Source organism: Myotis brandtii, unplaced genomic scaffold, assembly GCF_000412655.1.
Source record: "Myotis brandtii unplaced genomic scaffold, ASM41265v1 scaffold744, whole genome shotgun sequence".
Classification (NCBI taxonomy): domain Eukaryota; kingdom Metazoa; phylum Chordata; class Mammalia; order Chiroptera; family Vespertilionidae; genus Myotis; species Myotis brandtii.
The window spans coordinates 1,176,949-1,195,521 of NW_005370965.1; the positions used below are offsets into that span (position 1 = coordinate 1,176,949).

General features: G+C 39.2%; 1 protein-coding gene across 3 annotated transcripts in view; it reads right to left on the bottom strand.

Moving 5' to 3' along the window:
- The window catches only part of DIS3L2 (DIS3 like 3'-5' exoribonuclease 2), a 303,483-nt gene extending 287,355 nt beyond the window's left edge, over positions 1-16,128 (bottom strand). For 2 of the 3 annotated variants that reach the window (XM_005882957.2, XM_014530601.1), the window contains exons 1-2: positions 16,050-16,121; positions 14,627-14,706 (exon numbers count right to left, since the gene is read on the bottom strand). The gene's annotated coding sequence lies outside the window, so the exon portion shown is untranslated. Of the gene's footprint in view, positions 1-14,626; positions 14,707-16,049 lie in introns of all 3 variants that reach the window. The other variant, XM_014530602.1, reaches the window with a different exon arrangement.
- Positions 16,129-18,573: the final 2,445 nt, after the last annotated feature.

Genomic DNA, 18,573 nt, shown 5'->3' on the forward strand with positions numbered 1-18,573 from the left:
GCCTCAAAAGATAGAAATACAAAAGGATTGCCTCAAGACCTTAAATGACTTTTAGAAATTATTAGAGGACATTAATTAGTTAAGACCTTATCTAAAAATCTCTACGGGAGAAATGACAACTTTATTCAATATACTTAGGAATCCTAAGAAAATTTTTATTAAGTGTATGCAAAGACCTACAGATTCATTTTTCTAATTTTGTGGCTCACTATAACAGCAGTTTGCAACCATCTAAAAAATATAAATGCCAAGTGGTTTGGGGGTATCTAGTAATTCCTATCTTCCCTAAATCAAGGACACTTAAAAGTAAATAATTTTGCCCTAACCGGTTTGGCTCAGTGAATAGAGCATCAGCCTGCGGACTGAAGGGTCCCAGGTTCAATTCCGGTCAAGGACATGTACCTTGGTTGCGGGCACATCCCCAGTGTGGGATGGGCAGGAGGCAGCTGATTGATGTTTCTAATTCTCTATCCCTCTCCCTTCCTCTCTGTAAAAAATCAATAAAATATATATTTTTTTAAAAAGTAAATAATTTTGCCTCCCTAACCAAAGCTTATGTCTACATACTCAAAAAGACTAATAGCAGCCAATTAGTGTCATTTACTGTCCACACCCTAGGACAAATAAAGTTAGAAAATAAACCCTATTTCAGACTAATTTAAATTGGCAAATTGAAATAAGTGTATGTGGCAGGGGAACTAATAGTGGAAGGTTACCAGAGGCTTACTATTGTCGCAAAGGCTTGTCTCTCACCTGGAGACTACTTATTATGGAAGTATTTTACCCGTGTTTGTGCTGACATTAAACCAGCCTATGTTCAAGGAGTGTATTAGCTGCCGCATTAAAGGAGATGTTACTCTCTGGTCAGCAAAAGGGGGCTGTTTTAACTGTGGTAAACTAGGGCATTTTGCTAAACACTGTAATGTTAGAAGTAGAAGTCAAAAGGCTACAGGGAATAGAAACAAGCAGCCTGGACTATGCCCAAGATGCAGGAGAGGAAAGCATTGGGTAAATGAATGCCGCGGGAGTGTATGGTCCCCTTCCTGCGGGCTTGATGGGACTAATTTTAGGGAGAAGCAGTCTAACTTTGAAAGGGTTTCAAGTTCTCCCTGGAGTGATAGATCAGGATGATACTGGATAAATTAAAGTAATGGCACAAACAATTAATACTATAAATCAGGTATTACCAGAAACAAAAATAGCACAAATTCAAGGTCAGGCAATAGCAGAAAGAGCCAATCCTATTCTTAAAAAGCAATTACAAAAACAAAAAGGGGGAGAAGGATGTTATGTGTTAAATTTTTTGAATTACGATGTAGAAAGCTGTACAGTGGCCGAAAGGCATCGGACCTCCAGTGCAATAGCCTGGGTGGAAAGGATGCACAAACCAGACAAGAGTTTTACCAGATCCAGTAATGACGTGGGGAAGAGGTTGTGTTTTGTATCTTTCCAGAAGGAGCAGCGCAGCCAGTTCGGGTGCCAGAGAGTTACGTGCATCACCACAATGTACCCAGAAAAGCTCCTTGTGCCTTCATTCAAAAGACGGAGAGTTGCCCCGATGACAGCAATGCAGAAAAAGAAAACGAAGGCTACGTAAGGGGCCAAGGTACCAACATGGGGTCAGCTGAAGAAGTTAATGACTAAGGCCCAGCAGATGGTAGAAAAGCAAGAAGTGGAAGCTACTCCCTCAACCATGTTTCTGGCTATGCTAGCATTGGTTAGCTGCCAGTCTTCTGTAAAGTCTTGCGCAGCCAAGTCCGAGGACTCTGAGTAAATATATACCAGCAGCAAAAGAAACTTTAATTTTGTAGCTAAAAATGTTAACATGTCAGTAGTTTGATTTCTTTCTTATTGCTGTGTTGCACTGGCATTGTTTTGTTATTGTTTTAATAGCCAGAGCTTTGTTCTTGATGTTCAAGTTTTACTTTTACTGTAGTAGCCTAAAAACAAAAAGGGGGAGATGTAAGGAGCGGCTATAGGGTCAAGCCTCAGACTGACCTGTGGAAGGGCCACAAACAAGTCCCAGCTTGGAGGGCAGAGCCCTCTTAGCATAATTAAGCTTAACCTTAAGCCCTCCCTAGTTCCTTCCTAGGTAGCTAATGGGCTGTGGGAGGTGCAGCAAGTGCTGCCAAAACAAGGTGAAACTCACAAGAACATTGTAAACATGTTGACCACTACGCTTGTTCTTTTTAAAAAAAAAAAAATATTTTATTGATTTTTTACAGAGAGGAAGGGAGATGGATAGAGAGTTAGAAACATTGATGAGAGAGAAACATCAATCAGCTGCCTTCTGCACACCCCCCACTGGGGATGTGCCCGCAACCAAGGCACATGCCCTTGACCGGAATCAAACCTGGGACCCTTCAGATCGCAGGCCAACACTCCATCCACTGAGCCAAACCGGCCAGGGCCACTACGCTTGTTTTGATCTGACTATAAAATAAAGCCTCAGCTTGCAGGCTAGATCTTTCTGTGTCCTCATCCAGGCATAGTAGATCTGCCAAGCCCCAGCTGTATTCTGTATTCTCTTTGTCTGTCTTCTTTAATCCTTCACTGCCCCTCCTCAGGTTCACCCTTGGCCATGCTGGCATGGCACCAAAAAATATATTTAAAAACATATACAAAAGGAAAAAATGATATGACTGTATATTCATCTGAAATTCAACAATTGCCAATTAATTAGCCAATATTATTTCATCTACTACTACTACTACTCTCTCTCTCTCTCTCACACACACCACACACACACACACACACACACACACACACACACACCATCTCTCCCACATACATATACACATACTAAATTATACTGAAGCATGTAGGAAGACTTTTAAACCCCCCTTTTAAAAACTCTAAATTACAGGTCATAAATGGAAAAATATTCTATTCAATAGCAAACAATTCAGCAACTTCTAGCACTCCTTAGGGCTTTTACTTACATAAAGCATAAATTTTTATAGAGCAAGGTTATCATACAGGGTAACTCAAATTTCATGTTTTGTTACAGAAGCAGATATTTTAATAATAGAGTTGAAAAACAATTCATCTACAAGCAATGTACATAATTTAAATGGTAATCAAAGCCATCATCTACCCACATACACTAATCTCAAAATTAATGAGACAAAGGGAAAAAAGGTGCATGTGGCAATTTGGAAAAATATGTGACTTTCAAAATTGATAATCAACTGAACAATGTGATTAAAATGCACAAGAATTGAAAGTTTTCCCTAAATTTATATTACTTCTAATAAAATGTCAGTTTTCATGAAAAAGAAAATTTTATTTTACACAAGAGATTAATATCAACCTGGCTTCTGTGTTAGTTCTATTTTTTGTTTAATCTTTATTGTTGAGAGTATTACAGATATCCCCCTTTTTCCTCCCATTGCCCCTCTCCACCCAGTTCCCACCCCACCCCAGGCCTTTATCACTCTATTGTCTGTGTTCATAGGTAATGCATATAAGCATGTAAGTTCTCTGGTTAATCTCTTCCCACACCTCCCCCGCTTTGTGATTCATCAGTCTGTTCCATGTTTCCATGCCTCTGGCTCTATTTTATTCATCAGTTTATTTTGTTCATTAGATTCCTTGTTCATTTATTTTGATTTTTAGATACAATTGTGGGTAGATTTGCTTTTATTATTCATATTTTTATCTTTTATTTCTTCTTCTTTTTAAAGAAAACTCTTTAACATTTCATGCAATACTGGTTTGGTGGTGATGAACTCCTCTAGCTTGTCCTTGTCTAGGAAGCTCTTTTTATCTGACCTTCAATTCTAAATGATAATTTTGCTGGGTAGAGAAATCTTGCTTGTAGGTCCTTGCTTTTCATCACTTTGAATACTTCTCACCACTCCCTTCTGGCTTGCAAAGTTTCTGTTGAGCAATCAGCTGTCAGTCATATGGGCACTCCCTTATACATAAGTATAGGAACATTGACCCTGCAAGCAACCCTATCTGGGAGAAAGCTTTCCCCAAGTTTTTGCTCTGATGCCAGACAGTCCAGTTCTCCACTGTATATCCCTGAATCCCACCCCCTCACCCCCACCCAGCCATTGCCCCAGCGCTGCAGCCCAGAGGGATCGAGTTCGAATAAGTCCATCTACCAGCCCTTTAAAGAGGGACTGCCCGGGTCTCCAGCAGCCTCCGTTTCACTCAGTCACAATCCCACTGGTTTTCATAGGCCGAAGTTAAAGGGACTTCTCTTCCCAGCTCTGGAACCCTGGGCTGGGGGTCTGGTGTGGGGCTGGGACCCCTTGCTTCTCATAGGAAGCCTCTGCAGTGGAGATACCCCTCTCAATTAAAAACACACCACACATGGGTGTCGGACCAGCCCGTTCTGTGCCTCCACCCCTCCTATCAGTCTGGATATATTTCTTCTTTACTCCTCCAGTTGTAGGACATCCATTCAGCTAAATTTCAGGTGGTTCTGAATGAGGGTTATTCTGTATTTTAGTTGTAATTTTGATGTGGTTGTGGGAGGCCATGAGTACCCGCATTTATCTACACTGCCATCTTGTTTCTTCGGTTCTATATTTTAAGAATTCTGTCAGTTATATCATTACTTTCTTCTTGGGAAAGTATTGCTATACCCAATGCCTACTCTCAGGGCTATAGCTGAAAATATCTGGAATTTACTTCCTTCAGTCTCATTCAGCCCCAAGTGAGTTAAGACCTACTGAGGACCACATTCCTGCTTACAACACAAGGCCCCTATAGGGTCTTGCAGAATGTTCACAGAGGAACACATGCAAAGTTACAAGCAGTTGTCACAGAGAAGAATTCTAGCATTATTCAAGGCATCTGGAGGGATGCAGGACACAAAATCTAGACAGCTAAATAACTAAGAGTAAATGCAGACCACTGATAGAAATATGGGGAAACTTTAATGACCCCCCCTATGTCAGTGATGGTGAACCTTTTGAGCTCGGCGTGTCAGCATTTTGAAAAACCCTAACGTAACTCTGGTGCCGTGTCACATATAGAAATTTTTTTATCTTTGCAACCATAGTAAAACAAAGATTTATATGTTTGATATTTATTTTATATATTTAAATGCCATTTAACAAAGAAAAATCAACCACAAAAATGAATTCGCGTGTCACCTCTGACACGCGTGTCATAGGTTCGCCATCACTGCCTTATGCCAATCTGCCAATTTTGGATCTGGTCTGTCAGCTGAGCGTCCTGTGACGGGACCTGAGAGAAGACCTACAAAGAACAACTGATGGGAGCCCTCCTTTCTGTGGATAAATTATGTTCCATATTCATACCTTTCAACATGAGTGAGTTTGAAAGATGATAAGTCTAGGGTTTGCTGCTTTTAAAAATTCTACATTTTCCAGATAAAAACCTCTACCACACACGAGGGCATCACCATGGATTTAATAGTTAATAATTTCAGGTAGATAATAGGACAATCAACTATTAACCAAAATAATTCCAAAAATATTGAAATGCAACTAAGACAGACCTGTGGCCTTTCTTCTCCTTGCTGCTTCTAAAAAACTCAAAACAGCAACACTGGAATCCCTGCTTCTCAGGGAGACAAAACAAAACTGAGATCCACAGGGCCAGGGAAATATGCTAGGCTTCCACAAAAGCCTTCTGGGCAGAAGAGCAGAGTGTGGGCATTGGCTCCAAAGCAAAGGTCAGAATCTTAGGATTATTTTAAAACTTCATGCTGCAAGTGTTCAACCTATCACTTACTGGTACATCACTAAGATCTTGCTGCCTATAGATACACATAAAATATAAAACCTAGGCAGATACAGGTGATTCTCACAGCCAGTCGGCCTGGTGGTCAAATCCCTCTAGTATTAACTACAATAATCAAGGCTTAACTAGAACAAGACTGCGCACAAAGACCACAAGGGGGTGCACCAAGAAAGCATAAAAAATGCGGAGACAAAAAAACATGACAGAAATGGAGGATATAGAGCTAAAAAACGCAATTTTGAGGGCTTGCAAGAATGTGCTAGAAGCTGCCAATAAACTTGAGGAGAGACTCACGAAAACTAATGAGACCCTCGATGCTATGATAAAGAAACTAGAAATTAAGCATACACGCTCTGAAATAAAGAATATTACACCCAATAGCAGACCAGAGGAGCGCAAGAATCAAGCCAAAGATTTGAAATGCGAAGAAGCAAAAAACACCCAACCGGAAAAGCAAAATGAAAAAAGAATCCGAAAATACGAAGATAGTGTAAGGAGCCTCTGGGACAGCTTCAAGCGTACAAACATCAGAATAATAGGGGTGCCAGAAGATGAGAGACAGCAAGATATTGAAAACCTATTTGAAGAAATAATGGCAGAAAACTTCCCCCACCTGGTGAAAGAAATGGACTTACAGGTCCAAGAAGCGCAGAGAACCCCAAACAAAAGGAATCCAAAGAGGACCACACCAAGACACATCATAATTAAAATGCCAAGAGCAAAAGACAAAGAGAGAATCTTAAAAGCAGCAAGAGAAAGAGACTCAATTACCTACAAGGGAATACCCATACGACTGTCAGCTGATTTCTCAACAGAAACTTTGCAGGCCAGAAGGGAATGGCAAGAAATATTCAAAGTGATGAATACCAAGAACCTACAACCAAGATTACTTTATCCAGCAAAGCTATCATTCAGAATTGAAGGTCAGATAAAGAGCTTCACAGATAAGGAAAAGCTAAAGGAGTTCATCACCACTAAACCAGTATTATACGAAATGCTGAAAGGTATCCTTTAAGAGGAGGAAGAAGAAAAAGGTAAAGATACAAATTGTGAACAACAAACATGCATCTATCAACAAGTGAATCTAAGAATCAAGTGAATAAATAATCTGATGTACAGAATGAACTGGTGATTATAATGAATCAGGGACATAGAAAGGGAATGGACTGACTATTCTTGGCGGGGAAAGGGGAATGGGAGATGCGGGAAGAAACTGGACAAAAATCGTGCACCTATGGATGAGGACAGTGGGTGGGGAGTGAGGGCGGAGGGTGGGGCGGGAACTGGGAGGAGGGGAGTTATGGGGGGAAAAAAAGAGGAACAAATGTAATCTGAACAATAAAGATTTAATTAAAAAATATATATATATAAAACCTAAATTCATATAGAGTATAATTCCTTAATCCAGATGTGAAGAAATCCAAAGTTATGATTCCCACAGCAATTGTACTCTTGGCAAACCCATATACATGTATTCCGTATTACTTCAGATGGTAGTGACCTTAAAAGAAATCTCCATACCTAATTACAAAGAACAACTCCCAGACAGAGCAGAGATTACAAATCTACCTTCTTTCAGGGATAGTGGAGCACTTTCTTTGAAACAATTAACAAAGGCTAGACCAAGCACTGAAGAATGTGCTGGAAGAAACAATCCTGACCTGGCCTGAAGGACAGACAACTTAACAGGGTTTCCTCTAAACTCTCATTTCCAATTTTCAAAGACAACCAGCTGTTTGATGTGTAAAATATTTCATTTCAAATATTACTGAAAAACATTTGCATTGTGATTCCATTTTACAGATTTCAAAAACATGAAAAATTAAATACCTTAAGGATATAAACTATGTGGTTCAAGTATGAAGAAGACATAAAACTCAGGTTACTTCTGAAAGAGGAAGCAGTAGAATCAGGAACAGAATCACAGAGAACTTCAAAGGCAATGATAATCTTTCCTTAAACTAGGCATTTGGGCACATGAGTATCCATTGCCCTATTATTCTGTACACCTTACACATATTTTACATTTATTATTTTGTAACTTCTCAGTATTTAATAAAAGACCACAATTTTAAAATAAGACTGTACAGAATTCATGTCAACACATATGTAGTCTTTTAATACTAGATTCAATTTCTGCCACAGAAAACCTGTTTGATTCTATCATGTCCTTCTAAATAGTTACTTGCTAGGAGTTTGCAAAATTCTTGATTTTCATCTTTTCTTCTGAAGTTGCATTAACAAGGAGATTCATGGAGGTAGGGAGGGCTTACAGCAAAGGGCAAAGCACTCTGATCAAATTCACTGAAAACAATTATCATTCATTTCAGGGAGCTTCAGCAAAGGGTACTTGCCAGAACTAAGAGCAAAAAGGTTTGCATAAGATAATTGAGAGCACTGCAGGAGGAATGATGTGATTTGAACAATAATATGTTTTTCCATTATTTTTAACTGATAAAAATTCAATGAAACCCTGGTTGAACCTCAGCTCTCAATTCTTTTGCGATACAAAAATTAGAATGAATCCTGTTAAGCACTTGCCTTGTCAGAGCCAATTCTGCATGTGGCGGGCAGCTGTGAGTTCAAGGACAGTACCAACATACTCCTCCCTACGAGGCAAAAGTTGAAAAGTCCCAGGCTTATCATACTTAATGATGAAAGACTAAATACTTTATTCCTAAAATCAGGAACGACAAAATACGTCTGCTTCTACCACTTCTATTTAACATTGTACTGGGAATTATAGCCAGTGCAATAAGAAAAAGAAATAAAAGATTAGAAAGGAAAGAATAAAATTGTCTGTATTCACAGAAAACATAATTTTTATGTGGAAAATCCAATTGAATCTATAAAAGAGCTACTAGAATAAATGAGCATAACCAGGTTGACAAAGAAGATCAATGTATAAAAATCAATCATATTTCTATATACTAGCAACAACTAATCAAAAATACAAAGTTAAGTTGTGGCTGGTTGCTCAGTGGTTAGAGCATTAGCCTGTGAACCCAAGACTCACGGGTTTGATTCCCTGTCAAGGGCACATACCTCGGTTGCAGGTTCGATCCCCAGCCCTGGTCAGGGTGCGTGCAGGAGACAGTCAATGTGTCTCTCTCACATTGATGTTTCTTTCTTTCTCTTTCTCTTTCTCTTTGTCTCTCTCACTCTCCCTCCTTCTCTCTCTCACTCTCCCTCCCTTTCTCCCTCCAAAATACCGACTTCTGCGCATGGGCCACGAAGTTTCACGCGCCTGCATGTGGTATTTTCATGTGGGCGCGCACGTACAGTGCAATTGAAACTTCGTGGCCCATGCGCAGAAATCGGTATTTTGTGGAAGAGCCACACTCAAGGGGCCAAAGAGCCGCATGTGGCTCACGAGCCGCAGTTTGCCGACCACTGAGATAGACAAACAGTTCAATAATGAAACAGAAAAGAGAGTCCAGAAATAAAACCACACATATGTAGATTTTCAACCTAGGTATAACCTAGGTACAAGGAAATTTAGTGAAAGAATGGTCTTTTAAACAAATGGTTCTACAACAATTGTATTCCATATGTAAAGAAATAAAAGAAATGACATTTGATCAATACTTTGTCCTATACATAAAAATTAACTCAAAGTGGATGATAGATCTAAATGTAAAAACTAAGACTTTTAGAATATAGGACAATGTCTTTGTGATATTAACTTAGGCAAAGATTTCTTAGCTAAAGCAACAAAAGCACAACCCATAAAAGAAAAAAATTATAAATTGGACTTTATCAAAATTAAGAATGTCTCTCTTTAAAAGACACCATTAAAGAGAATGGAAAGAGTAGAAGAAAATATCTGCAAATTTTATGTCTTAAAAATGACTTACATCCAGAATATATAAAGAACTTCTTAAACTCAGTAATATGAAAACACAGAACCCAATTAAAAATTGACTGAAAATGTGAAAAGACACTTCATCAAAGCTATATGGATAGCAAATATGCTAAGCATCACTAATTGAAGAAATGAAAATTAAAAACACAGTGAGATACCACTATAAATTAGAATGTCTAAAATTTAAAAGATTGGCTATACCAAGGATTGATAAGGATGTGGAAGAACTGAACCTCTTATACACTGTTGGTGGGAATGCAAAATAGTACAGCTGCTTCAAAAAACCGATAGTTTCTTTAAAAGTTAAGCATATACCTACCATATGATCTAGCCATTCTACTCCTAGGTATTTATGTAGCCAAGAGAAATAAAAGTATATGTCCATACAAAGACTTGTATACAAAGTTTCACAGCAGTCTTATTTATTACCAAAACTGGAAATAATATGTCCAACAATGGGTGAATGTATTTTTTAAAGTTATTTAAATAACCCACTAGGAGATAGATATATATATATTATTGATTTCAGAGAGGAAGGAGAGGGAGAGAGGGATAGAAACATCAATGATGAGAATCATTTATCAGCTGCCTCCTGCACACCCCACACTGAGGATTGAGCCCACAACCCAGGCATGTGCCCTGACTGGGAATCAAACCATGACCTCCTGGTTCATAGGTCAATGCTCAACCACTGAGCCACGCCAGCCGGGCAATAGGTGAATGTATTAATAAACTGTGGTATATTCATACAAAGGAATATTACTCAGAATTAAAGGGAAATCAACTTCTAATACATTGAAAACATGAATCTCAAAACAAGAGATCAACTGAAGGACTTGTATGCATGCATATAAGCATAACCAATGGACACAAGACACTGGCGGCGGAGGGGGGCGGGGGAGCGCCTATGCCGGGGCGAGGTAGGGGAGGCCAAGGGGAGGTCAATGGGGGGAAAAATGAGACATATGTACTACTATTTGTAATACTTTAAACAATAAAATAAAATTTAAAAAATAAAATAGAACAAAAAAATTAAATTTAAAAAAGGAAGTAAAAAAAACAATTGATATTGAATGAAATAAGCATAACTATATACTGTATGATTCCATTTATATAAACTTCTAGGAAATGAAAATTAATATGTAATGAGAGAAAGATCAGTGGTTGTCTGGGATGGGGGTCAAGGAGCCAGGATATGATGAAAGCTTTAGGGGTGAGGGATATGTTCACCCTCTTGTTTGTGATGGTGGGCTCATGAATCTATACATATGTCAAAACTTAACCAATTGTACACCTTAAATATGTACAGTTTATATGTCAACTATATCTCAATAAATCAGCTTTTAACAAATATGGTTTTAACCCAATAATTAATAATATTTCATAATACAAATTGGGCCCTAATTCATTCATTAAAAATTATTCCTTGTTAATAATGTGTATTTTGTCATAAAATTCATAGGGCATCCTTATTTCCAAACTATTAAGAAAGACTAATTTGAACTGGCAAAATTCAGTAAATCATAAAATAAATTTCTTATAAAAGCAATAAATCTCTAAACAATATACATTTTTTTCATTAAGAAAACTTAAAATAACTAAAAAGAATAGCAAACCATGTAAACTGTTGATTTCAAGTAGGATTAAACAACAAAAAGTGCTATTATCTCCTTCCTAGTATAACTGCTGTTACAGTTTTATAGTCAATCCTCTATAACTGATTAAAGCTGACCATGGCAAAGAGAGAGAGAAGCAACTATTTCCCATGAGGAAATGCTCTCTAAATAATGTGAAGTTAAACAGAAATGTCTGGGGCTTCTCTCTGAATCCCTCAGCACCTAGACAATCACCACAAACCTCTCCTCCTCATCAAAGCCTAATGGGAGAAACAATCCAATTTCATTAAAGGAAGCCTACAGAGGAACCTAAAGAAAAGAGTTCTCCAATTAGCATTATATAACTTCCTGCTTCCTCATGGTTTAGATACCCAAACTCTCAAGTCTATCAGATACTCCAACAATTACTTTCCTTCATTTGAAAGATTTTTTAAGCCACAGGGAACAGGTAACTTCCTACTATATCAGCCTACTTCATCACTTGCCCTTTTCTTTATCATCATCACAATACTTATGTTGATGTTCTGATAACCAGTGTAAATGTTGAAATCAGAACCTGATTTAGGGAAGTGGCATGATGTAGCGTGATGGAAGGAATATGGGCTTTGTCAACAGACAGACATGGGTTCAAACTTTGGTTCTAATATGTATTGCCTTATGACTCAAGTTTCTCAATAAAAGAGTCAAATCATCTTTCTCAATGGACGAACACTGGTATTAAATGACACAATGTATGTGAATTATTTGACAGATAGTAGGTGATCTATTAATTATAATCTCCACAATAAATCATAATTTTAAATAGTGGGGGAGAAAGGTAGTGTTTTTGGACTAACAGTTGACTAAACTTGACTAATTCTAGCCTCAACACAAAAGTTAATCACATAATTGCAACTCTGGGGCACCAAGTTCTTGGGCATCAAGTTCCTACTATGGTTCCAAATAAAATGCTATCTGAAAAGTCCTCATTGTCAAATCTTTCTATCTCCTGTCACATGACACAAAGGTGCATTTTGTGCAGTTCCACCACCACCTTCAGACTAATAAAGACAATAAGAATTCTGGCCAAGTCTCCCTGACATCACCAATAATGGCTTAGATGGCTGGACCTCAAAGGGATCTTATTCCAGGCCCACAGTTTGATTTTTACTTGTGCTCTGTAGTATTTGAGTGAAGATGAACTTTATTTCCCACAGCAATTCCTCAGATTTTAAAAAAAAATTTTTTGAAGGTTAAAATAGGAGGACACTTTAAAAGTTGAATTTTTACGGAGTGGATCCAGAGACACGGAAGCATGAAACAGATTGCAGAATCTCAGGAAGGCGGAGGAGGGTGGATGGATGGGAGTTAATCAACCAAAGACCTTGTATCCATATATGCATAACCCATGGACACAGACAATAGGGTGGTGAAGACCTGGGGAGGGAGGGTGGGGGGACTAGAAGAGGACAATGGTGGAAAAAGGGGACATATGTCATACTTTCAACAATAAAAATTAAAAAAACAAACAAACAGAAGGCTAGACCCCACCCTGAGTTTCTGATTTGGTAAGTGTGGGGTGGGGCCTGAGAGATTTTCTGTTTTTCTCTATTAGCTATAATTTTATTATATTTTTCACATTTAGATTTTAACCCATTTGAACAATTTGAGTTTTGTGGGGAGGGGATGTCAATTGTGGTTTTGCTATAACCGAATTATGTATTTCATCCTTATATAGACTCCTTATAAAAAGCCAGTTCTCTGATTATTATCTATTAAATAATCCATCCTTTCCCAATTGTTTTGTTACTAATATTTCTATTCTGTTTCATTGGGTTCTTTCTTTTTTTCTTGCTTTTTTATTGTGGTAAAATTTGTATACTATATATATTGTTGTATACCTGATATGTGTGTATGTGTGTGTGTGTGTATAGTATATACACACACATACCAGGTATACAACATTATAATTCAGTATTTGTACACAGAGTTCCCTCCTCATCTACAGTTTCAGTTATCCAAAGTTTTGGTTACCCACAATAAACCGTGGTCCAAAAATATTAATTGGAGGGGGTCGATGGGGGGGAAAAAGGGGGAATTTATGTAATACTTTCAACAATAAAGTTTTTTTTAAATAAATAAAAAAATAAAAGTTGGATTCTATAGGCTGGTCCTATAACATTACAGGAAAGCAAAGTCTGAGGTAAATGGGGAAACTACAAATAAAAGTTTATAAATCTTCCTCACACAAGAAAATACTTTTTTATACGTTTTTAGCCCTAAAGATATTGAGCCATCTCAAAATCACTTCCAGTCCAATACCCAAAATCAACTGATTCATAGGCATTCTGAGATGAGCACTATATAGTGTGGTACAAATATGATTCTTTCAAAAACATTTAGCAGCAATAAAGCTCACAAAGAAGCATTAAACCTTTGCCTCAAAATAAAAATCAGCTAATCTAAAAAGTTTAATGCATTATGTTTTCCACTTCTGATGGTTTTTTTCATTAGATTTTCATCAAAATTTGTAGGGGAGCCCAAGTATGTGTGCCATGGACAAATACATGCAATATAGAGAGCATTAGGAAAAGGTGAGAAAGTCTTAACTCTGATTGCAAAGGTGAAAGAATTACTCAACTGCAGAAGGACTAGTGTAAATTTGATTAATATAACCAAGGATCTAAAAAATCAATGAAGTTCAAAATTTTATGTAGAGCCACCTCTTAGGCAATGAAAGTTCTGAAGACAATCAATTCATTAAAAAATATTTCCTAGGCATCTAATATGCCTCTGCATAATGTTATGGAGATAGGAAAATGTGCCTGTGCCTCAGTGGTACTTCTGATCTAACTACAGAATAGAGCACTAAATCACAACGTTAGCAGGCTGAAGCAGAAAAGGCACCCACCCAAGAGTTGAAAGATTAGAGCTCTAGTCCCAACTTTGCCCGACTCACTAGATGTCTGCCCCTAAGCAAATCACTGAAACTTCTAAAGAACTCAATTTTCTTTTCTTTTTTTTTTAATCCTCACCCAAGGAGTGAGGATATGTTTTCCACTGATTTTTAGAGATAGTGGAAGGAAGGGGGCGGGGGAGAAAAAGAGAAACATCAATGTGATAGAGACACATCCATTGGTTGCCTCTTGGTTGCTCCTGCATGCTCCCCGACCTGGAGCAGGAATCAGACCTGCAACCCAGGTACGTGTCCTTGACAGGAGTCGAGCCTGCGACCCTCTGGTGCACAGGCCGACGCTCTAACCACTGAATCACCCTGACCAGGGCTCACCTAGAAAATTGCTAAGGGCTCTTCCACTCTGGGTCTATTAAGCCAAGTAAAAGGACAAGGGAGAGGAAATGGGCCTTAGAACTGGAAGGATTTAAATTGACTGAGAAGAAAGGATATTCTAGGGAAGGAGCATGATGGTAAAAATGAACATACCTTGTACAATTTCACTTATGTGAGATATCTGGAGTAGTCAAAATCATGGGAACTGAAGGTAAAAGAGTAGGTGCCAGGAGCTGAGGGAAGGAGAAATAGGAAATTGTTCAATAGGTAGAGTTTTCATTTTGCAAGATGACAAAGTCCTAGAGATCTGTTACACAACAATGTAAATATAGTTAACGCCACTGAACTGTACACTTCAAAATGATTAAGAAGGTAAATTTAATGTTTCTATTACCACAATTAAAAAGAGAATCACAGAAATTAGTGTCCTAGAGGTCACACACGAACGCAAAAACATTTCAAATCAACTTCTAGTTTCTAATCCTAATCTCTAAAATTCCTTTTTTCCCAATTAGAAAAGTGAACATGTATTGCTAGTGGGACATAGAGGCCTCCCCAACAATAAAGCTGAGGGAGCATGTTGAAAAAAATGAGGAAAGAGAAGACAATACAAATACTAAGCAATAGGAACAATACAATGCAGGCTATTCAAACACAACCTAATTGTGTCATCTCCACAAGCAATCCAGCCTAAATCCATCAAGTAAAACCATATACATAGATGATAAAGAAAAACTCCTCAACCTGTTTCCAAGGCCCAGCACCCTCCGGCCCAACTCTCCAGCCCCCTCTCCCACCAGATTCTTCTACAGCTTCTTGCTCCATACATGGAGCTGTACTACAAGTCCCTAGTCCTCTTCGTGAACTGTGACATCACAGGTCTTTGCCCTTACTGTTTGCTCTGACTGGAACACTGCTCCTTTCCTGTATATCCTTCAGATTTCAGTCAAACTGTCACTTCTGTGACTTCCCTAACTCAAATACTTGTCACAGTTTTATATTTGTGTGATTCTGTGGTATCATCTGCTGAGGACAGGGACCATGTTTGCACTCAGTCCCCCTCATGTCTAAGCACAGTGCCTAGTACCAAGTAAGCACTCAATTGGTTGACTAAGTGAATAAATGGGCACTAAATCTATAAGGAATGAATAGGTCTCCTTAAGAGTGTGCATCTTCACAAAATGAATCTTTAGAGAATGCCCAAAAAAATTGAGCCTAAAGTCCCTATTCAACTCTTTAAAAAGAAAAACAAGCCCTAGCCAGTTTGGCTCAGTGGATAGAGCGTTGGCCTGCAGACCAAAGAGTCCCAGGTTCAATTCTGGTTAAGGCACATACCTCAGTTGCAGGCTCCTCCCTGGCTCGGGCCCTGGTCAGGGCTTGTGCAGGAGGCAACCAGTCAATGTGTTTCTCTCACATCAATGTTTCTAACTCTGTCTTTCCCTCTCCCTTCCACTCTCTCTAAAAATCAAAGAAAAAATACCCTCAGGTGAGGATTTAAAAAATAATAATAAAATGAAGTAATTAATTTTAAAAAAAGAAAGAAAATAAGTCAACTCAGATTCATGTACAGGCATACCTCGGAGATGTTGCAGTGTCAATTCCAGACACCACAATAAAGTGAGTCACAATCTTTTTGCTGGTGGAGGGTCTTGCCTACCATTAGTAAAAAATGCAAAACCTGTGAAGCACAATAAAACAAAGCAAAACAAAACAAGGTATACCTGTATAAATTTCTCTAGCCCTTCTATGCCTCTAGGCCAGCCATGGGCAAACTACGGCCCGCGGGCCGGATCTGGCCTGTTTGAAATGAATAAAACTAAATAAAAAAAAGACCGTACCCTTTTATGTAATGATGTTTACTTTGAATTTATATTAGTTCACACAAACACTCCATCCATGCTTTTGTTCCAGCCCTCCGGTCCAGTTTAAGAACCCATTGTGGCCCTCGAGTCAAAAAGTTTGCCCACCCCTGCTCTAGGCAAATGCTGAGCATCCAAGGCAGATATTTTAAACACACAAACAAACAAACATACATACACATGCAGATACACACACACACACACATACACATACACATACACATACACATATACATACACATACACATAAACCCCATAGGTAAACTATTTCCTGATCCAGCGCCTGCTACATAGTAAGCATTCTGGAAATATATGTCAAATTGAAGAAAGCAACATTTCACAAGACTAGTAAGTGTGTATGAAACAGTAACTCTACTTAAATTGTGGTGTCTTATCCTATCTAATAATAGACAAACATGGTAATTGACCATACCTTTGCTACACCTCCCATTGGCTAATCATCGCGATATGCAAATTAACCGCCAACAAAGATGGCGGCTAATTTGCATACTGCAGGTAGGGCGGGACAGCGCCATCCCGCCAGCCCGCCACCATCTGGGCCTGCTATTTGCGACCCGGGGCGGTGGGGCAGGACAGCGCCATCCCGCCTGCCCTGCCGCCATCCAGGCCTGCTATCTGCGACCCAGGGCAGTGGGCGTCCCGTGTGCGACCCTACCTGTGGCTGGTGGGCGGGACCGCTGCGATCCCTGCCACCTGCGTGTGCGACCTGACCCAGCGCAGCCGGGCGGGGCGGTAGCAATCCGCTGGCCCGCCCGGCTGCTGTCTGGGCATCCCGTGTGCTACCCAACCCGGGGCAACACCCCAACTCCCGGATTGACCCTGCCGTGTGCGCAACCCGGGGAGGCGGGGCAGGCACCAAGGGATCGGGCCTGCCATCTGCCACCTGGAGAGTGGGCCTAAGCCAGCAGGTGGTTATCTCCCGAGGGGTCCCAGACTGTGAGAGGGCACAAGTGGGGCTGAGGGACACCCCCCATACTCCCCTCCCCCGCCAGTGCACAAATTTTTGTGCACCGGGCCTCTAGTATAAAAGTAAGACCAACTACAGAAACAGAATAAGGACTCACTAAGTGTCAAAGTCCCCATTATTAGCCTCATTATATTAGTCCCTTATAGTTCCACATATATCAAACACAAAATATGCCAGACAGATTTGTACTATGAAAGAAATAGATACTGCAATCAAGTGGCCTTAGAAATTTAAATAAGTACTATAAAATGTCATATGAGACTATTCACCAAACCCTTAAGAATATGAAGAAAGAAACTATTTAGGATTCCCTATCCCCTCCAATATGAATAGTAGACGTTGTATCTATGTTTTAGAGAGGAAACAAATAGTATCTATACTTTAGAGATATAATTCATAAACATATTCCTGAAAACTCAGACCCATACTAATCTCTCCTCCCGCTGATTCTGCATTTAAATAAATGTTATTTTATAGTTTCCCTAAAATTTAATGTGTGCAGTCTCATGTCTTATTATGCATATAACACTGTAGGTGCTTAATAAATAGTTCTTAAACCAAAATGAAATTATACTGTTTTGAATAATGAATTTTGAGATAGAAACTGCTGTATTTTATTCCCAAAAAATAAGTCATTCCCAAAAATTGTTCACATGCCTGTTTGGGCTCTGTTATCATTGGATTAAATGTAAAGTCGTTATCCAACAATGTTACCACGCCTTCAGACTCAGTTACGGGAGGTGTTCAGTCCCTTGTGGTTCCATATAAATTTCAGTTTGTCTATTTCAAAAATACAGCTGGGATTTTGATATTATGTTGAATCTGTTTTCAAATGTAAATCGGAGATATTAACACCACCTGCCCCTACTTTCTTCAACATAGCAAATTTCACTTGAAACTTCTCCTGAACCTACTCAGTCCCAGGGAGCGTTCCTTCCATAGAAAAATCGGAAAATACAAAATCTTAACTACACAGTATTAACTGCACACCACTAAAGACTGGAAAGTTAATTTCCGGGGAAAAGATCAGAGTCCATTACAGGAGTCTCCACGATCAACAGAACAGATCAAGTCCACCCCTGCGGAAAGCAGCTGACAAACATCAAGTAACATATTTCTAAGAGGCTGCTGTTAGGACTCCTGAAGCGCCCCATCCCTGCCAGCGCCGAACCCCAGTGTCAGGGCCCCGAGCCTCGGCAGCGTCCTCGCCACCGCGACCAGCCTGTCAGCTGGTTTGCTCCCCGCGCGCCTTG